The sequence below is a fragment of the Rutidosis leptorrhynchoides genome, chromosome 6 (genome assembly GCF_046630445.1).
Source record: "Rutidosis leptorrhynchoides isolate AG116_Rl617_1_P2 chromosome 6, CSIRO_AGI_Rlap_v1, whole genome shotgun sequence".
NCBI lineage: Eukaryota > Viridiplantae > Streptophyta > Magnoliopsida > Asterales > Asteraceae > Rutidosis > Rutidosis leptorrhynchoides.
In genome coordinates this window covers 290,226,323-290,239,804 of record NC_092338.1, presented here as the reverse complement: position 1 = coordinate 290,239,804, position 13,482 = coordinate 290,226,323, and the positions used below count along the sequence as shown (strand labels likewise).

Sequence of the window (13,482 nt, the reverse complement as noted above, 5' to 3'; positions counted from 1 at the left end):
CTAAAATTAGAGGAATGTTTGGGTCCTCTTCTATGTCAATGATAATAAATTCAACTAAAAGGTTAAATTACCCACTTGAACGGGTAGGTTATCAGCAATTCCAACTGGGTGCCTAATGGTTTGATCAAAGAGTCGAACACTCATTTCCGTTGGACTTAACTCACCTACTCCTAATCTCTTATATAATGAAAGAGGCATAACACTCACACTCGTACCTAAATCTGCTAGTGCATCATACATGACACAATCACTAAGTAGACAATGAATAATAAATTCACCCGGATCACCCAACCTGGGTGGAATTTTTGGTGGAACTGTCTTTACCGGGTTAACTTTTACGGTTTTTGTTTCTTGCACTTTCTTATTCTTCTTCTTCTTTCCAGAGGTATCACAAACTTTATTACCTATTACTTTCTCATACTCAACTCCTTTTTTGAAAACGGGATGGGTGGTCTGTATGGTGCCACCACTGGCTTTACATACTCGGGTGGTGGTGGTGGTGTTGTAACTTCTTCATTGTTACTCACATCAAAAACCTTCCCATCTTCTGATGATGGTTTTTCAAAATTTGTTGACACCATATTAACATTCTCATTTTTGGATTTACTTCAGTATTACTCGGTAGCTTTCCTTGTTCCCTCTCACTCATCATGCTAGCAAGAGTACCTACGTGTTTTTCTAGATTCAGAATGGAAGCTTGTTGAGTTCTAAATGACTGATCAAACCTCTCATTTGTTTGGGTTTGAGATTTAATAAATTGTGTTTGAGATTTCATTAGCTTTTCCATTATTTCTTCCAGATTTGGCTTTTTATCTTCGGTTTGTTTTGGTGGTTTATACAATGTAGGTCTTTGTTGATTGAAAGTGTTGTTTTGAGTTGGTTGGTTATTCGGACCTTGTTGGTTGTACGAGTTATTGTTGGGTCCATTTGGATAGTAAAATATGTTTTGATTTCGATTAAAGTTCGGCCTTGGCGGTTGATAATTATTTTGATAATTATTTTGATAATTATTTCCCGGCCTTTGGTTCATGTAGGAAACATTCTCATGTTGTTCCATCATTTGCTCAATGTGACAATCTTTCGTTAAGTGTGGTCCACCGCATTGCTCACAACTGATTCGTATTGCGCGAATATCTTTATTCATCTTTTCCATTCGTCTCTCGAAAGCATCTATTTTTGCGGAAACGGAATCAAAGTCATGGCTAGAATCGGCTCTAGCCGCTTTAGATGAACGAAAAATATCTTTTTCCTGGTGCCACTCATGTGAGTGGGATGCTGTGTTATCAATGATTTTGTGAGCTTCGGCTGCGATTTTCTTCATAATGGAACCACCAGCTGCTGTGTCAATGTCTTTTCGTGTAGCGACGTCGACACCTTGGTAGAATATTTGTACTATTTGATAAGTGTCTAAACCGTGTTGAGGACATCCTCTTAACAACTTTCCGAATCTTGTCCATGCTTCATATAATGTTTCATTTGGCTTTTGCACGAACGTAACAATTTCTCCTTGAAGTCTTACGGCTTTAGATGCCGGAAAGAATTTTTTAAGAAATTTCTCAACTAAAACATCCCATGTATCAATCGCCCCTTCAGGTAATGATTTTAACCAATCTTTGGCTTCTCCCTTTAAAGTCTAGGGAAATAACATGAGATAGATCTGTTCTAAAATGTCCCGTTCTTATTGATTAAAAATATTCCATATTAATTGATTTCGTTGCGAGGTTTTGACCTCTATATGAGACATTTTTCAAAGACTGCATTCATTTTTAAAACAAACCATAACCTTTATTTCATAAATAAAGGTTTAAAAAGCTTTACGTAGATTATCAAATAATGATAATCTAAAATATCCCGTTTACACACGACCATTACATAATGGTTTACAATACAAATATGTTACATCGAAATCAGTTTCTTGAATGCAGTTTTTACACAATATCATACAAACATGGACTCCAAATCTTGTCCTTATTTTAGTATGCAACAGCGGAAGCTCTTAGTATTCACCTGAGAATAAACATGCTTTAAATGTCAACAAAAATGTTGGTGAGTTATAGGTTTAACCTATATATATCAAATCGTAACAATAGACCACAAGATTTCATATTTCAATACACATCCCATACATAGAGATAAAAATCATTCATATGGTGAACACCTGGTAACCGACATTAACAAGATGCATATATATAAGAATATCCCCATCATTCCGGGACACCCTTCGGATATGATATAAATTTCGAAGTACTAAAGCATCCGGTACTTTGGATGGGGTTTGTTAGGCCCAATAGATCTATCTTTAGAGTTCGCGTCAATTAGGGTGTCTGTTCCCTAATTCTTAGATTACCAGACTTAATAAAAAGGGGCATATTCGATTTCGATAATTCAACCATAGAATGTAGTTTCACGTACTTGTGTCTATTTTGTAAATCATTTATAAAACCTGCATGTATTCTCATCCCAAAATATTAGATTTTAAAAGTGGGACTATAACTCACTTTCACAGATTTTTACTTCGTCGGGAAGTAAGACTTGGCCACTGGTTGATTCACGAACCTATAACAATATATACATATATGTCAAAGTATGTTCAAAATATATTTACAACACTTTTAATATATTTTGATGTTTTAAGTTTATTAAGTCAGCTGTCCTCGTTAGTAACCTACAACTAGTTGTCCACAGTTAGATATACAGAAATAAATCGATAAATATTATCTTGAATCAATCCACAACCCAGTGTAAACGTATCTCAGTATTGATCACAACTCAAACTATACATATTTTGGAATCAACCTCAACCCTGTATAGCTAACTCCAACATTCACATATAGAGTGTCTATGGTTGTTCCGAAATATATATAGATGTGTCGACATGATAGGTCGAAACATTGTATACGTGTCTATGGTATCTCAAGATTACATAATATACAATACAAGTTGATTAAGTTATGGTTGGAATATATTTGTTACCAATTTTCACGTAGCTAAAATGAGAAAAATTATCCAATCTTGTTTTACCCATAACTTCTTCATTTTAAATCCGTTTTGAGTGAATAAAATTGATATGGTTTCATATTGAACTCTATTTTATGAATCTAAACAGAAAAAGTATAGGTTTATAGTCAGAAAAATAAGTTACAAGTCGTTTTTGTAAAGGTAGTCATTTCAGTCGAAAGAACGACGTCTAGATGACCATTTTAGAAAACATACTTCCACTTTGAGTTTAACCATAATTTTTGGATATAGTTTCATGTTCATAATAAAAATCATTTTCTCAGAATAACAACTTTTAAATCAAAGTTTATCATAGTTTTTAATTAACTAACCCAAAACAGCACGCGGTGTTACTACGACGGCGTAAATCCGGTTTTACGGTGTTTTTCGTGTTTCCAGGTTTTAAATCATGAAGTTAGCATATCATATAGATATAGAACATGTGTTTAGTTAATTTTAAAAGTCAAGTTAGAAGGATTAACTTTTGTTTGCGAACAAGTTTAGAATTAACTAAACTATGTTCTAGTGATTACGAGTTTAAACCTTCGAATAAGATAGTTTTATATATATGAATCGAATGATGTTATGAACATCATTACTACCTCAAGGTTAGTAGGTAAACCTACTGGAAGTGACAAGAAATGATCTAGCTTCAAAGGATCTTGGATGGCTTGAAAGTTCTTGAAGTAGGATCATGACACAAAAACAAGTTCAAGTAAGATTTGTACTCGAATTAAGATAGTATATAGTTATAGAAATTGAATCAAAGTTTGAATATGAATATTACCTTGAATAAGAAAGATAACCTACTATATATAACAAAGGTTTCTTGATCTTAGATGATTACTTGGAATGGATTAGAAAGCTTGGAAGTAAATTAGTAAACTTGAAGGGATTTTTGAAGTGTTCTTGAAGTGTTGTTCCTATGATGATTATAGCTTGATTCTTGAAGTGATTTTTGATGAAGATGATGATTAACTACTGGAAAAATACGTTCATAATAGTGTGTGTGTGTTGAGAGAGAATTAGAAAGAGAATTGGAAGTGAAATGGAGTGAATGATGAGTGGTAATTGGTGAGTGGTGAGTGGGGTTAAAAGGAGTTCTAGTTAGTTGACTAGCTCATGGTAGAAGTTAAAATTGATTAGTCATACATGACATAATCAAGAGTGGAATCCCATGCTAGTTTCTATTGGTATATACCCATAGTAAGTACGTTTTGAAGCTGTGTATAATACGGGTAAGAATACGACTAGAATTCTTGATGAAAGAAAAGAATGGGAAAGTAACTGTAACCATTTTCGTTAAGTATGAGTGTTTTGATATATGTCTTGAATTCTTCCAAAAGTATTTTAATACATCTAAATACACTACATGTATATACATTTTAACTGAGTCGTTAAGTCATCGTTAGTCGTTACATGTAAGTGTTGTTTTGAAACCTTTAAGTTAACGATCTCAATTAATGTTGTTAACCCATTATTTATTATATCTAATGAGATGTTAAATTATTATATTATCATGATATTATGATATATTAATATATCTTAATATGATATATATATACATTTAAATGTCGTTACAACGATAATCGTTACATATATGTCTCGTTTCGAAATCCTTAAGTTAGTAGTCTTGTTTATATGTATATAACTTATTGTTAATATACTTATGGAGATACTTACTTATCATAATCTCATGTTAACCATATGTATATCCATATATATATCGTCATGTCATTTTTACAAGTTTTAACGTTCGTGAATCGCCGGTCAACTTGGGTGGTCAATTGTCTATATGAAACATATTTCAATTAATCAAGTCTTAACAAGTTTAATTGCTTAACATGTTGGAAACATTTAATCATGTAAATATCAATCTCAATTAATATATATAAACATGGAAAAGTTCGGGTCACTACAGTACCTACCCGTTAAATAAATTTCGTCCCGAAATTTTAAGCTGTTGAAGGTGTTGACGAATCTTCTGGAAATAGATGCGGGTATTTCTTCTTCATCTGATCTTCACACTCCCAGGTGAACTCGGGTCCTCTACGAGCATTCCATCGAACCTTAACAATTGGTATCTTGTTTTGCTTAAGTCTTTTAACCTCACGATCCATTATTTCGACGGGTTCTTCGATGAATTGAAGTTTTTCGTTGATTTGGATTTCATCTAACGGAATAGTGAGATCTTCTTTAGCAAAACATTTCTTCAAATTCGAGACGTGGAAAGTGTTATGTACAGCCGCGAGTTGTTGAGGTAACTCAAGTCGGTAAGCTACTGGTCCGACACGATCAATAATCTTGAATGGTCCAATATACCTTGGATTTAATTTCCCTCGTTTACCAAATCGAACAACGCCTTTCCAAGGTGCAACTTTAAGCATGACCATCTCTCCAATTTCAAATTCTATATCTTTTCTTTTAATGTCAGCGTAGCTCTTTTGTCGACTTTGGGCGGTTTTCAACCGTTGTTGAATTTGGATGATCTTCTTGGTAGTTTCTTGTATAATCTCCGGACCTGTAATCTGTATCCCCCACTTCACTCCAACAAATCGGAGACCTGCACTTTCTACCATAAAGTGCTTCAAACGGCGCCATCTCAATGCTTGAATGGTAGCTGTTGTTGTAGGAAAATTCTGCTAATGGTAGATGTCGATCCCAACTGTTTCCGAAATCAATAACACATGCTCGTAGCATGTCTTCAAGCGTTTGTATCGTCCTTTCGCTCTGCCCATCAGTTTGTGGATGATAGGCAGTACTCATGTCTAGACGAGTTCCTAATGCTTGCAGTAATGTCTGCCAGAATCTTGAAATAAATCTGCCATCCCTATCAGAGATAATAGAGATTGGTATTCCATGTCTGGAGACGACTTCCTTCAAATATAGTCGTGCTAACTTCTCCATCTTGTCATCTTCTCTTATTGGCAGGAAATGTGCATATTTGGTGAGACGATCAACTATTACCTAAATAGTATCAAAACCACTTGTAGTCCTTGGCAATTTTGTGATGAAATCCATGGTAATGTTTTCCCATTTCCATTCCGGGATTTCGGATTGTTGAAGTAGACCTGATGGTTTCTGATGCTCAGCTTTGACCTTAGAACACGTCAAACATTCTCCTACGTATTTAGCAACATCGGCTTTCATACCCGGCCACCAAAAATGTTTCTTGAGATCCTTGTACATCTTCCCCGTTCCAGGATGTATTGAGTATCTGGTTTTATGAGCTTCTCTAAGTACCATTTCTCTCATATCTCCAAATTTTGGTACCCAAATCCTTTCAGCCCTATACCGGGTTCCGTCTTCCCGAATATTAAGATGCTTCTCCGATCCTTTGGGTATTTCATCCTTTAAATTTCCCTCTTTTAAAACTCCTTGTTGTGCCTCCTTTATTTGAGTAGTAATGTTATTATGAATCATTATATTCATAGATTTTACTCGAATGGGTTCTCTGTCCTTCCTGCTCAAGGCATCGGCTACCACATTTGCCTTCCCCGGGTGGTAACGAATCTCAAAGTCGTAATCATTCAATAATTCAATCCACCTACGCTGCCTCATATTCAGTTGTTTCTGATTAAATATGTGTTGAAGACTTTTGTGGTCGGTATATATAATACTTTTGACCCCATATAAGTAGTGCCTCCAAGTCTTTAATGCAAAAACAACCGCGCCAAATTCCTAATCATGCGTCGTATAATTTTGTTCGTGAATCTTCAATTGTCTAGACGCATAAGCAATCACCTTCGTTCGTTGCATTAATACACAACCGAGACCTTGCTTTGATGCATCACAATAAATCACAAAATCATCATTCCCTTCAGGCAATGACAATATAGGTGCCGTAGTTAGCTTTTTGGTCAATAACTGAAACGCTTTCTCTTGTTCATCATTCCATTTAAATTTCTTCCCTTTATGCGTTAATGCAGTCAAGGGTTTTGCTATTCTGGAAAAGTCTTGGATGAACCTTCTGTAGTAACCAGCTAGTCCTAAAAACTAGCGTATGTGTTTCGGAGTTTTCGGGGTTTCCCACTTTTCAACAGTTTCTATCTTTGCCGGATCCACCTTAATACCTTCTTTGTTCACTATGTGACCGAGGAATTGAACTTCTTCCAACCAAAATGCACACTTTGAAAACTTAGCGTACAATTCTTCCTTCCTCAATACTTCTAACACCTTTCTCAAATGTTCACCGTGTTCTTGGTCATTCTTTGAGTAAATAAGTATGTCATCAATGAAAACAATGACAAACTTGTCAAGGTATGGTCCACACACTCGGTTCATAAGGTCCATGAACACAGCTGGTGCATTAGTTAAACCAAACGGCATGACCATAAACTCGTAATGACCGTAACGTGTTCTGAAAGCAGTCTTTGGAATATCATCTTCTTTCACCCGCATTTGATGATACCCGGAACGTAAGTCAATCTTTGAATAAACAGACGAGCCTTGTAGTTGATCAAATAAGTCGTCGATTCTCGGTAGTGGGTAGCGGTTCTTGATGGTAAGTTTGTTCAACTCTCGGTAGTCGATACACAACCTGAATGTACCATCTTTCTTCTTGACAAACAAAACAGGAGCTCCCCACGGTGATGTGCTTGGTCGAATGAAACCACGCTCTAAAAGTTCTTGTAATTGGCTTTGCAGTTCTTTCATCTCGCTGGGTGCGAGTCTGTAAGGAGCACGAGCTATTGGTACAGCTCCTGGTACAAGATCTATTTGAAATTCAACGGATCGATGTGGGGGTAATCCCGGTAATTCTTTCAGAAATACATCGGGAAATTCTTTTGCAATGGGAACATCATTGATGCTCTTTTCTTCAGTTTGTACTTTTTTGATGTGTGCTAGAACAGCATAGCAACCTTTTCTTATTAGTTTTTGTGGCTTCAAATTACTAATAAGATGTAGCTTCGTGCTGCCCTTTTCTCCGTACACCATTAAGGGTTTTCCTTTTTCTCGTATAATGCGAATTGCATTTTTGTAACAAACGATCTCTGCTTTCACTTCTTTCAACCAGTCCATACCGATTATCACATCAAAACTCCCTAACTCTACAGGTATCAAATCAATATTAAATGTTTCGCTAACCAGTTTAATTTCTCGATTCCGACATATATTATCTGTTGAAATTAATTTACCATTTGCTAATTCGAGTAAAAATTTACTATCCAAAGGCGTCAATGGACAACTTAATTTAGCACAAAAATCTCTACTCATATAGCTTCTATCCGCACCCGAATCAAATAAAACGTAAGCAGATTTATTGTCAATAAGAAACGTACCCGTAACAAGCTCCGGGTCTTCCTGTGCCTCTGCCGCATTAATATTGAAAACTCTTCCGCGGCCTTGTCCATTCGTGTTCTCCTGGTTCGGGCAATTTCTAATAATGTGACCCGGTTTTCCACATTTATAACAAACTACATTGGCATAACTTGCTCCGACACTACTTCCTCCGCCATTACTCGTTCCGACACCATTTGTTCCTTTCGTTCTATTAACCCCTGGTCCGTAGACCTCACACTTCGCCGCGCTATGACCATTTCTTTTACACTTATTGCAAAATTTGGTGCAGAACCCCGAGTGATACTTTTCACACATTTGGCATAGCTGCTTCTGATTGTTGTTTTTGTTGCGGTTATTATTGTTGTTGGGATGATTGTTGTAGTTGCTGTTGTTGTTGTTGTTGTTGTTGTTGTTGTTGTTGTTGTTGTTGTTGTTGTTGTTGTTGTTGTTGTTGTTGTTGTTGTTGTTATTGTTGTTGTTGTTGTTGGGCCGTTTGTTGTAGTTGCGATTGATGTTGCGATTGTTGGGATAATTGTTGCGATTATTGTTGTAATTGCTATTGTTGTTGTATTGGTGATTCTTATCACCGTTTTCCTCCCACTTTCTTTTGACTTGCTTCACATTGGCCTCTTCAGCAGTCTGTTCTTTAATTCTTTCTTCAATCTGGTTCACTAGTTTGTGAGCCATTCTACATGCCTGTTGTATGGAGGCGGGCTCGTGTGAACTTATATCTTCTTGGATTCTTTCCAGTAATCCTTTCACAAACGCGTCGATCTTCTCTTCCTCATCTTCGAATGCTCCCGGACACAATAGGCACAATTCTGTGAATCGTCTTTCGTACGTGGTAATATCAAATCCTTGGGTTCGTAACCCTCTAAGTTCTGTCTTGAGCTTATTGACCTCAGTTCTGGGACGGTACTTCTCGTTCATCAAGTGCTTGAATACTGACCACGGTAGTGCGTACGCATCGTCTTGTCCCACTTGCTCTAGATAGGTATTCCACCATGTTAACGCAGAACCTGTGAAGGTATGCGTAGCGTACTTCACTTTGTCCTCTTCAGTACACTTACTTATGGCAAACACCGATTCGACCTTTTCGGTCCACCGTTTCAATCCGATCGGTCCTTCGGTTCCATCAAATTCCAAAGGTTTGCAGGCAGTGAATTCTTTGTAGGTGCATCCTACACGATTTCCTGTACTGCTAGATCCAAGGTTATTGTTGGTATGTAGCGCAGCCTGTACTGCGGCTATGTTTGAAGCTAGAAAAGTACAGAATTCCTCTTCATTCATATTCACGGTGTGTCGAGTAGTCGGTGCCATTTCCTTCAAAATAGTCAAATGGAACAAGTTAATCATACAGAATATGAAGAGTAGTTAATAGTATTTCGTAGCATAATATGAACTCATTTATAAAAGCTTTTTCTTCATATTAGCGTTTTATAAGTTTAAATTCGGGTAGTACCTACCCGTTAAGTTCATACTTAGTAGCTAATATACAATTCAACTACTACAATTCTATATGAAAAAATGATTATAATAATATTTCGCGTTCAAACTTTTACACAATATTTTACAAACTTACAATACCGCTTATTTTACATATAGCATGAAATATAGCACACAATAAATTTGATACAAGATGGTTGTGAAGATAATTCTAGCTAGTACACAAGTCGTTCAGCAAAGGCAATAAAGACACGTAATTAATACGTCCAGAAACAAGTCATGCATTCTGGTTTTACTAGGATTACTTCCCATCCTTGGTCTTGTGGAACATAACCGTTATGGCCGTTGATAAGACAGCGTGTTGTAATGTCGTCAAAGGGACGAGGGTTACGTAATGTCCAACAATCCCGTAACAATCTAAAAACCTCATTTCTTACCCCAATTACCGACTCCGTCACTTGTGGGAACGTTTTGTTTAATAGTTGTAGCCCGATGTTCTTGTTCTCACTTTGGTGAGAAGCGAACATTACTAATCCCTAAGCATAACATGCTTCTTTATGTTGTATGTTAGCCGCTTTTTCTAAATCACGAAGTCCAATATTCGGATATATTTAGTCAAAATAATTTCTTAACCCATTGCGTAAAATAGCATTTGGGTTCCCCGCAATATATGCGTTAAAGTAAACACATCGTAACTTATGGATTTCCCAATGTGATATCCCCCATCTTTCGAACAAAAGCCTTTTATAAACCAAGGCACTCTTGGAACGTTCTTCGAATGTCTTACAAACTGATCTCGCCTTAAATAGTTGTGCCGAAGAATTCTGACCGACTCTAGACCAGATTTCATCAATCATGTCTCCGGGTAGGTCTCTTAAAATATTGGGTTGTCTATCCATTTTGTGTTTTTATACTGTAAAATAGACAAGAGTTAGATTCATAAAAAAAATACTTATTAATACAAGCAATTTTTACATATATCATAAAGCATAAGCACACTATATTACTTATATTACACCACACGAATACAACTATCTTATTCCGACTCGCTTGTTTCTTCTTCTTCGGTTTTGGTTCGTTTTGCCAAGTTTCTAGGGATATATGATGTTCCCGTAATACGAGCCGTCGTTATCCACACTGGTTTAGAAAAACCTGGTGGTTTAGAGGTTCCCGGGTCATTGTTACAACTTAAGGACTTCGGGGGTTGACGATACATATAAAGTTCATCGGGGTTGGAATTAGATTTCTCTATTTTTATGCCCTTTCCCTTATTATTTTCTTTTGCCTTTTTAAATTCAGTTGGGGTAATTTCTATAACATCATCGGAATTCTCGTCGGAATCCGATTCATCGGAGAATTGGTAATCCTCCCAATATTTTGCTTCCTTGGCGGAAACACCATTGACCATAATTAACCTTGGTCGGTTGGTTGAGGATTTTCTTTTACTTAACCGTTTTATTATTTCCCCCACCGGTTCTATTTCTTCATCCGGTTCCGATTCTTCTTCCGGTTCCGATTCTTCTTCCGGTTCCGACTCTTCTTCCGGTTCCTCTTCGGGAAGTTGTGAATCAGTCCACGAATCATTCCAATTTACATTTGACTCTTCATTATTATTAGGTGAGTCAATGGGACTTGTTCTAGAGGTAGACATCTATCACATAATATCAAACGCGTTAAGAGATTAATATATCACATAATATTCACATGTTAAAAATATATAGTTTCCAACAAAATTTGTTAAGCAATCATTTTTCAAGTAAACACGGTCGAAGTCCAGACTCACTAATGCATCCTAACAAACTAGATAAGACACACTAATGCAAAATTCTGGTTCTCTAAGACCAATGCTCGGATACCAACTGAAATGTCCCGTTCTTATTGATTAAAAACGTTCCATATTAATTGATTTCGTTGCGAGGTTTTGACCTCTATATGAGACGTTTTTCAAAGACTGCATTCATTTTTAAAGCAAACCATAACCTTTATTTCATAAATAATGGTTATAAAAGCTTTACGTAGATTATCAAATAATGATAATCTAAAATATCCTGTTTATACACGACCATTACATAATGGTTTACAATACAAATATGTTACATCGAAATCAGTTTCTTGAATGCAGTTTTTACACAATATCATACAAACATGGACTCCAAATCTTGTCCTTATTTTAGTATGCAACAGCGGAAGCTCTTAGTATTCACCTGAGAATAAACATGCTTTAAATGTCAACAAAAATGTTGGTGAGTTATATGTTTAACCTATATATATCAAATCGTAACAATAGACCACAAAATTTCATATTTCAATACACATCCCATACATAGAGATAAAAATCATTCATATGGTGAACACCTGGTAACCAACATTAACAAGATGCATATATATAAGAATATCCCCATCATTCCGGGACACCCTTCGGATATGATATAAATTTCGAAGTACTAAAGCATCCGGTACTTTGGATGGGGTTTGTTAGGCCCAATAGATCTATCTTTAGAGTTCGCGTCAATTAGGGTGTCTGTTCCCTAATTCTTAGATTACCAGACTTAATAAAAAGGGGCATATTCGATTTCGATAATTCAACCATAGAATGTAGTTTCACGTACTTGTGTCTATTTTGTAAATCATTTATAAAACCTGCATGTATTCTCATCCCAAAATATTAGATTTTAAAAGTGGGACTATAACTCACTTTCACAGATTTTTACTTCGTCGGGAAGTAAGACTTGGCCACTGGTTGATTCACGAACCTATAACAATATATACATATATATCAAAGTATGTTCAAAATATATTTACAACACTTTTAATATATTTTGATGTTTTAAGTTTATTAAGTCAGCTGTCCTCGTTAGTAACCTACAACTAGTTGTCCACAGTTAGATATACAGAAATAAATCGATAAATATTATCTTGAATCAATCCACAACCCAGTGTATACGTATCTCAGTATTGATCACAACTCAAACTATACATATTTTGGAATCAACCTCAACCCTGTATAGCTAACTCCAACATTCACATATAGAGTGTCTATGGTTGTTCCGAAATATATATAGATGTGTCGACATGATAGGTCGAAACATTGTATACGTGTCTATGGTATCTCAAGATTACATAATATACAATATAAGTTGATTAAGTTATGGTTGGAATATATTTGTTACCAATTTTCACGTAGCTAAAATGAGAAAAATTATCCAATCTTGTTTTACCCATAACTTCTTCATTTTAAATCCGTTTTGAGTGAATCAAATTGCTATGGTTTCATATTGAACTCTATTTTATGAATCTAAACAGAAAAAGTATAGGTTTATAGTCGGAAAAATAAGTTACAAGTTGTTTTTGTAAAGGTAGTCATTTCAGTCGAAAGAACGACGTCTAGATGACCATTTTAGAAAACATACTTCCACTTTGAGTTTAACCATAATTTTTGGATATAGTTTCATGTTCATAATAAAAATAATTTTCTCAGAATAACAACTTTTAAATCAAAGTTTATCATAGTTTTTAATTAACTAACCCAAAACAGCCCGCGGTGTTACTACGACGGCGTAAATCCGGTTTTACGGTGTTTTTCGTGTTTCCAGGTTTTAAATCATTAAGTTAGCATATCATATAGATATAGAACATGTGTTTAGTTAATTTTAAAAGTCAATTTAGAAGGATTAACTTTTGTTTGCGAACAAGTTTAGAATTAACTAAACTATGTTCTAGTGATTACGAGTTTAAACCTTCGAATAAGATAGTTTT

At 35.6% G+C, this 13,482-nt stretch overlaps 1 non-coding gene across 1 annotated transcript; it reads left to right on the top strand.

Annotated features, from left to right (window-relative positions):
- Positions 1–1,409: 1,409 nt before the first annotated feature.
- On the top strand, positions 1,410–1,516 carry LOC139856640 (small nucleolar RNA R71). Its single transcript, XR_011762108.1, has one exon. It is a non-coding gene; the product is annotated as a small nucleolar RNA R71 (small nucleolar RNA).
- The last annotated feature ends 11,966 nt before the right edge of the window (positions 1,517–13,482 follow it).